This window comes from Thermobia domestica, chromosome 13 (assembly GCF_964235325.1).
Source record: "Thermobia domestica chromosome 13, izTheDome1.hap1.1, whole genome shotgun sequence".
Lineage (NCBI taxonomy): Eukaryota > Metazoa > Arthropoda > Insecta > Zygentoma > Lepismatidae > Thermobia > Thermobia domestica.
Genome location: NC_137466.1, coordinates 51,182,858 through 51,192,596, shown reverse-complemented (window position 1 = coordinate 51,192,596; position 9,739 = coordinate 51,182,858).

Below are 9,739 nucleotides of genomic sequence, written 5' to 3'. Positions count from 1 at the left end.
AAAACACACCAAGGGGAAAGATTTAAAATACCATTGTTTGTCGTTTGCAAAAAAAAACTGAATGACTACCTCACATACATTATTTGAAAGAAATGCAGAGGTCTTATTAAACGCTTGCAGGGACATGAATTAAAAGTAAATGCAGAGAAAACTAAATACATGGAACTTTGTTGGGATCGTAATACAGCAAGTTATGGATGCGTTAAATTATCAAATAATTCTTTTGATAAAGTGGATACTTTGAAATATCTAGGATCAGTATTAACAGACGAAAACCATATTCACGAAGAAATTAAATGCCGACTAAAAGCAGGGAATTCTTGTTATTATACAGTCCAAAATCTCTTGTCATTGCGAATTCTGTCGAGGAATTTGAAACTTAAAATATATGAAACGACAATTATGTTTCTTGTCCCGTATGATTGCGAAACATGGTCACTTACTCTGAGGGAAGAACATAGATTGAAAATATTTGAGAACAAGATCCTGAGACGAATATTCGGATCCAAGAGCAACGGGAATGGAGAATGGGGGAAACTTCATAACGAGGAACTACATAATTTGTACTGTTTGCCAAACACGGTTAGGGTCATCAAATCTAGGAGGTCAGGTGGGTAGGTCATGTAGCCAGAATGGAAGATAGGAAAGCTTTCTAAGTATTAACTGGAAATCCAATCGGAAATGACCATTAGAAAGACCTAGGCGCAAATGGGTCGACAATATTAAGATGGATCTCGCAGAAACAGGAATACAAATTACAAACTGGATCTAGTTGGCTAAGGATAGAAGTCAATGGAGATCTTCTGTGAGCGCGGCATTGAACCTCCGCTTTCCATAGGCCATAGCGCTACTTCATACATTATTTTATCGGTAATTCCGGAGTGAATTTCAGTGTTTTGTTTCAACAAAAACTGTATTTGAATTAGTAAATAACCTGTTATGAAGCCATTAACAAAAAAGATACGATGAAACAGTAATTAAGAGTCTTCATCCCGGCGAAATTAAAATACCGCTAATTGTACAGTAATTATGTGATATCTTCAAATAGATAAAAGATAATTGAAATATGGAACAAGAGCGCCCTAGACAATATTATTTTGCGTGAGGTATCGTTATCATAAGTCACCTAGTGGCTTTCCGTTTTCAGTTGTTTAGAAACGCGAAAATAAATGCCGATTTTCAAAATGGCTCGAAATCGAAAGCAGATAAGTGAGTCGTGATAACGGTTTCTCATGTAAAATAATATTGTCTAGGGCGCTCTTGTTCCACATTTCGATTATCTTTTATCTATTTGAACATATCACATAATGACTGTAAAATTAGCGGTATTTTAATTTCGCCGGGATGAAGACTCTTGACTAAGGATGCAAATGCCCTCTCGCGGAAATGTCAAAAGTTTCTCCTCCTTTTTACTTTGGTATGAAGTCACGTAAAATTTATACAGCAATAGAAAACATTTTTTGATTTCGGATGTTCCATCTACTAGTCATTCACTATTTGCTCACATTATACATAAATTGCACTATTATTATTATTATTATTATTATTATTATTATTATTATTATTATTATTATTATTATTATTATTATTATTATCTTACAGTATATTTTGGAATTGTACAGTTCTCTTTTCCTTTAATTTTTTTGGGGCCCCCAAGAGAATGGGGCCCTAAGCTGCTATAGCCTATACGTAGATCCGACACTGGATATAAGAAAGTAAAAAACAAATCCACAAGTCATAAAGTTCAATGTACAACTGTAAACATTTGAAAATGATGTAGGCAACATGGACTTAAGACTGCGCCCTTGTATTTTGCTTGTACAGTATAAAAATAAATAAATAAAATACCTATACGTGCGCAGTATATTTTACCATCGCAGAAATTGAGAGAAGAAAAATGGTAGCCTCACACTCCAATGTTGAGAACAAACTACTACAAATTATCCCTCCTATATTTTTTTTTCTTTCCACGGAATATCTTCTTTTAGTTGAATGGTCATTTTTCAGGTCCCTTTTATAAAATCTAAAAAGGTAGGGCGTAACGAAATTTTAAATGAAGTCTTTTTACTTTTTTAAAAAAAAAGTTTCATAGTCCAAAAAATGAAAAAAAGAGAGAATTTGGTCGTACGAAGCGGATGTTATGATGTCAGCAAGAAAGAAAGTAACAGATGGAAAGAAAGAATAAAGAAAGAAGGACGGAAGCCGAAACGATATAAGAAAGAAAATGAAAATTGAATTCAAGAAGAAATAATAAGCCAAGCAACATGTCAACCTGCTTTTGTCCTAAAAATTTCAGGTCGCAGGACAAAACAACAGAATTGTGAATAAGGAAAATTTTCCTGGCACCATCTAACAAATAGAATGTCTTGATTTCCTGATGTCTTGTGTGCTGTTGTGGTGCCCCTTTCTCAATACTCAAAAGAAAGGGGAAAAAAATGAATTTGCTTCCAAAATATGAAGGCAGATGTAAGGGAATGAAGCTCTAAAACCGATCATCAGCTGGGAGATACAGCAAAATAATTTTGACAAAATTAACATATTGTAATCAGCAACCATTGCATGCGACATTCATGAGTTTATTTCAGGAAAATAATTTTCTATTCGAAAACGAACAAACAAAAAACAGAAATGCAAAATAAAAGCTTGTGAAACAAAGAGATTTTGAGTCTCTAAACTTGCCATCCAGACTGCCTGTTAAAATTATGTATGACCCTTCGTTTTAATGAAGTTTGGTTTACCGAAATTCCTTAATGTACTGTGTTTAGTCCGTCTGTTCGTGTGTGCATGTCTATCCATTAGGGAGACACAAAATCGCAAGAACAACTTAATGGATCACCATTAATTTTTGGCCAGAATGTATAAAGTTAAAAGTTAGGAATCGCTTTCATTAATGGAAGTAATATTCAAACCGGAAGTGGTAGAAATTAACCGTTTCCGGTTTTAAGGTAGATCACTATAGATCAAAAACGGTAATAGATAGCGAGAAATGGTTTCCTGCAATCGAGTAAACGTTCCAAGAATATATTTAATCTCCACTCTACTCGACTAAGTACAATCAGGAGTGGTAAAATTCTACTACTACTTCCGGTGTCGATTTTAATTGAGAAAATATCGCACAATATAAACCAGACTTCTATCACGTGACACTTCTACTTTTTATTCAAAAACTAGCTTTGCTGGATCAGCTAAAAAAAATGTAATTTCAACTCCAAATTGAAAGAAGAAGAAACCAGAATTTTAGGAGAAAAAAGACAAAACAATTGCGGTCTTGGTCAATAATTAGTTTTTGGGTTAAGGGTCACAAAATTTTTGAACGGCCCCTAAATCGAATTTTCATTTTTTTTTTTAACGGAATAAGCACATCATACTGAGTTAAGTGATAGTTTAGGTTTGGCTACACTATATGTAGTTCTCTAGATATAAAGAGTACAAGAAAATTTTTGATTGAAATATTTGGATCTTTTGATCAAAACTGAATATTAGAAAATGAGCTTTGCTAAACAGTCAACGTTCTTACCTTTGTGAGGAAGACATGGGTTTTGATTCCCTGTGGATGTCTAACATATAGACCTCAGTGCTAAAAATGAACGTTAAATTGCAAACAAGTACTTTTAAAAAACTCGAGAGAAAACGAGAAATTTCACAAATCCACGGGTAACACTAGTTCAACCGAGTCACAGATCTCAAACACTGTTTTAGTATTACATAATTCATCGTATGAAAACGATAAATTGATAAAGTAATCATACAAACATAACGAAGAGCATTTATTAACGTTTAAACATGTGCAAATCACTACACAATATACCTCAATAATAAATTTTCTTTAAATGTTTGTTTTGTCACTGCTTTCGTGGCTCTCTCTTAAGAGTCTGAAGGAGTCAAGTGACCTTGACAAATCGAAGATATCGCAGTGCAAAGTGTTTCCTTATTTTGGCAACAGATGGGGTTGTCGCTGAAATGCCGTCAAAGCAAATGCACCCGTCCTTTTCCTTCGTTTTCCCCTGCATGTGGTCAAAGTTGGACAGCGTAGGAGGGGGATGGTTACGGCTGTAAATGGGACAGAAGAGTGAAATTCTTTTCTTTTGTCTAAAAGAGAAACAGAACTGAAGAAACAAATAAATAATACCAGCCATACACTAACGTATTTTTCAGCCGTAGCCATAAAATTTCTTGCGCTAGTCTTGTTAGCAGCTGTCAATACGTTAGTGTATGGGACCTGGCGTACGTTTACGTACCGAATTTTCATACGCTGGAAAAGTCTGGGTGCTTTTAACTTCGAGCGTAAATACGGCGCGTAAAAACGGCTCAGATGAAAGGGTTTTCGAGCAGCAGGTGGTCTCTTGCCCTTTCCACGGCCTTCTCCCCGGTCTGGTCTTATTGTTTTCAGAAGAGAAAACCTGTTCTTGTGTTGTCCTCGCGAATCGTTCCTGAGGTTTGCTGGTAGACTCACCAGAAATCATCATTCCAATTTAGTTTCAGTCTTTCTATACAATACATGATTTCGGCTAAATTAATATTTTCTATTGCACAAAACGAGACATTGCTTCCTAATTAAAATTCATAATTAATTTTCAGTACATAGAGGAAAGGGTATTTAAATCCAATACTTTCTAATTAGAATTCGCAAACGATGAGAGCTCCTCCGTGGCTATATGGTCAGCGTAAGCTTCTCCGGCGCAGGACATCCTGTTCGATGCTCGGCAGCTCACGCAGTTTGGATCTCACTTCTCATATAGCCTCGCTGTCTGAGAGGTCGCTAAATTCAAACCCAATCCAATCGGACATGATGTCTTTCGACTACGAATTTAACATTAAATTAATATTTGACAATTAGTCCCCCCACACACACACAGAAAAATGAAGTCTCACTTTAGAGTTGCTCATATTCTGATATTAAAAAAAGAAGTATAACATGACTTTTAATAGCATGTGACCAATTCCCGACAAACTAAAAATGTCATGCTATTTAGAAAAGAGAGAGAAAGCAAGAGAAGGGAAAGAAGGTAAGGGCAACCAACAGTAGAGTACGCATGAATTTATTTCGGGAGCGGTCCAAACTCAATTTGAGGGTATTTTATATTAAAATTCCTAAAATTGTCCCTAAAATTAGGCTAAATTTACACAAAAGTAGAAATTTGGGGGGGGGCGGACCCCCAGGATCCACCCCTGCGTACGTCCCTGGCAACCAACATAAAATGTTACTTCCAGACATACTTTCTCGTTCACTTGGTTCTCTCCGGTCGAATATGAATAAAAATGTCCCCAGTAGCAAAGATAAATTACATTTCACTCTTATGAAGAACACTCCTTCACCAAACAATGTTCAAATTCAGCTTTCTCATATTTTGTTTTGTCCCACGCTACCCGTACAATATTTTTGAAAGAAATCACTACCAGCATAGAGGCTACAGGTACCTACTAGGTATATTTAAAAATGAAAAGTAATAATCCTGACCTTCAACAAGATATTATCTCGATATCTGCCTGATAAAACAGCAAAATATTGCGTTTGACTATCGAAATTCGGTGAAAATTTTTTGCTATTTCGACCACCTGCTGCTTGTTATTTTAAGTACCTTCTCAATTTTACAAGAACTTGTAACAAAATAGGTTCAGAAAGTCACTATTTTTTTCCCGTGATCTTAACATTACTCGTGAAAAAGTAAATGTGAGAAACCGCAATACATGGCCTAATGTTTCTTTCTTTGTGAATTATTTCAAACCTCAGATTGTACATATATTTAAATTTAATATACCTAATAATCCTATTTCACCATTAATGCTCACATACTAAGTCTAAATAGCACAATCATTGTACTGCTCGCTTTAGTGTGCTTGCTTTTCAGCCTAAAAGTTCTAGTTCAATCCAGGGTACCAGCTATGTTGAATATTTTTCAACATTTTATTATATCTCGTCATGATGGGGACTGTAGCAACACTTATTTGAAAAGCTTAAGTAGACTCAAAACAGAACATACCTAACACCAAAATTGAAATGACACCCATTTGCAGGAAACAGGATTACACTCATAATAGTTCATGTTAACTTGTAGTATACCATTAAAGCATTTCTCAATTTTTGTGGTGTGGTTACTATCAATTCTTCCAAGATAAACGTTAACTTAAGGTCTATTACCACAAAATATTAAATAACAATGAATATCTGACACTTAAATAATTTCTTTCACGAACAACTCAATCATTTTACTGAGCTCCTCTGTGGCTAAACGGTTAGCGTGCGTGTCTTTGGCGTGGGAGATCCAGGTTCGCTACCCGGTGGGAGCTCATGTGGTTCGGAAACCATGTTAATCAGTAGGTCTCGTCTCATATAGCCTCGCTGCTGAAAGGGACGTTAAATTCAAAATCAACTCAATCGTTTTATTATGTTTATAAGTAGCATGTCCATCAGTGTTAGGAGGATTTATATAATAATTGACACAACTTCTTATTAATAGTGTTATTTTAGTGTCATTTTTACTACTAGAGCTTAGAAATTAATTGATATTTAATTGTTTTCAGTTTCGTATAACATACAAGTTTGTTTACATTTTTCTATTTACTTTCTGCTTAATTCCGTATTACTACGCTTTCTTACAGTGAAATATGTGTTATTCAATGAATACAAGAACTATGAGTATTAAAAACATACAATTCGACGGATCTTTACACTGAGAAAAATGAAAATTTAAAATAAAACAAATCTGTTTATTTTCTGAATCAGTAAATGGAAACTCTTCCGACATAGATTGCTTCAAATCATTGGTTCATAAGTTGGGAAACAAATGTAATAATAATAATAATAATAATAATAATAATAATAATAATAATAATAATAATAATAATAATAATAATAATAATAATAATAATAATAATAATAATAATAATAATAAATTTAAACGAACGAATGGACTTGGTTCAAAGTGTCTTTAATGAGTTAGCAGTTTAAACTTCATTTGAAAAAGAAATCTGAACTAAGATTGGGTAGCTGAGTTAATTTTAATAAGCACTTGGATGTTTGTACCAACATGTAGTGAAATTTAAACAAACCAGTCGTTCAGAATAGTTTAACTTTGTTTCAAAATAACCTAATCTGAGGTGAATTGGAGATTAAAGTGTTGTGAATAGCTAATGTTTGGACCGAATTTCACTAAGTTCGAAATTAAATAAATTAAGGTCTATATTGTGGTGATGCTTCGTGATAATATGCCAAATATGATAGCTACGCCAAATTCATGAAACAGCTATAATCATTTGTAACAACTCCACATTTTATTATTTGCAGTTTCTTATGTTCCCATATAACATACACGTGCAAACCTTTTTTTTTTAAAGACAAATTTAATATTTAGTATACTAAATAACTATAATAATTTTAATCAAGCGTTAAAATTATCTTACTTTTCGTAATCAATTGTAGTTGCGCAAAAACACAGATCTATTCGCTTGAAATGGAAAGTACCAGTGACGGCAATTGGTATGAACACTAAAAAGGGGGCCAAACACTACTAATAGTAAGGGGCATGTAATTAGTTTATAGTGTAAAGCCAAAAAAGTGGGGGCAGCAATTACCTTCACGCCCCTAATCGCCGATGGACAGCACATTTGTTAATAATATTCCTAATTTAAGTGAATTTTAAGACTTTGTTGAGGAATAATTTTAGTAGTATTTAATTAGATCTATACGCTTTTATTTGAATCACTTCACTTCAGATTTACAATTAGTCTCATTATATTTTCATTAACTGTTAATCATCCAACGTTCGTTCAAACGTAGAATATTCACTATAGTCATTATATTGGCCAACAACTTAAATTAATTTGTTTACAATTAACTAAATTATTTTAAAAACAATACCAAATTTGTTATATTTAATTTGAACATGTGGTTTGGTCCAGTCATTAGAATAAATCATTTTTTAATTTAAAAGTTGGTTTACATCGATCAAAAGTGTCTGCTTACTGTGTCAAAAGCTTTTCAGTAGACCTTACATTGAATGCTGTAAATTTCTTATATCTTATACACTTACATGAGAGGCGGACATAGGGCGTATTGTGAAATTATATACTCAGAAAAAATTATGTGGCGTACTTAAAAACGTAGGTTACATGTGTAAATCATGTAGTTTTAGGACTTAACGTACAGCAAATGTATAACTGAAAAAAAGCACATTTTATACATACTTTCCGCATACATGTTTCGAATAAACGTACTTTCTGTACGAACGAAAGAACTGTATATAGATGGTCAGGAACTCACATACAGATATACGCATGTAACATACAACTGGCGTATGTAACATACGTATACGTATGTGATATATGGAAGACTATTAGATGTCATACATCCTGCAACGGCATGATGTAACATCTAAGCGGGGAAAGTCTGTAGCATATGGATAACGTATGCTCCGTGTAGGTTTCTGTAGTAAACATAATGATTCCGTATAATTGTACAATATACCGCTGTCCGGATAACGGACCTTTCTCAGTGTATTAATTAATAAGAATTTGCGTCCGGTGAATGAGAATATTAAAAGTTTGAAAAATTATATATATATATATATATATATATATATATATATATATATATATATATATATATATATATATATATATATATATATATATATATATATTACAATAATGAGGAATATCACAGTCGAATCGATAAGTGTTAGTAAACAATACAAATGTTTATAAGGTGGATGAAAAACAGAGCAGTAGCTAGAGATTTCAGCGCCAGGGGTGAAGTAGAATTCGGCGCCCCTACATTCACCTTATCAAGCTTCCTTCCTTCCTTTATTTATTTATTTATTTATTTATTTATTTACAAATAAGAGAAACAGCTGTTCTTGTTATGCTACGTTGAATTTTTATCATGCTGCTTGCACAGACTATTGCAGTAACTGAAAGTGATCATTCTCTATTCTTTTACAAATAAAAGCTGTTTTCAAGAGGCTTATTTTGGACTTTCTGTTAAACTTACAAAACTGCCTTTGCTGTACACAAATCCACTTTGAGAAAAGTTATAAAAAATTACAACTTTTTACGTTTCATACTATATATAAGAAATGAAATTTTAATACATTAGAAACTATGTGACTTAAAAATGTTCGAAATGGGTAACAGTATCAATTTCCAGTAATAATTGTAAACTTTTTAAATTTTATTCTGTATGTGACCATATAAAGATTTTAATTTTGATTGTTTTACGGTCAAAAATATTTTGTGAAATGTAACGGAAACTCTGAAGAGACAGTATTTGCGAATTTCTTAATATTGATCGAAGGAGGTAAAGAATATGTTTAATGTTCGTACTTGAAATCCAAATTGTAGTTTGGTTACTACATACACTACGTGATCAAAAGTATCCGGACACCCCAAAAACATACGTTTTTCATATTAGGTAGGCCTACATTGTGCTGCCACATACTGCCAGGTACTCATTATCAGCGACCTCAGTAGTCATTAGACATCGTGAGAAAGGAGAATGGAGCGCTCCGCGGAACTCACGGACTTCGAACGTGGTCAGGTGATTGGGTGTCACTTGTGTCAGAAGTCTGTACGCGAGATTTCCACACGCCTAAACATCCCTAGGTCCACTGTGTCAGACGTGATAGTGAAGTAGAAACGTGAAGGGACACGCACAGCACAAAAGCGTACAGGCCGACCTCGTCTGTTGACTGACAGAGACCGTCGACTGTTGAAGAGAGTCGTAAAGTGTAATAGACAGCCA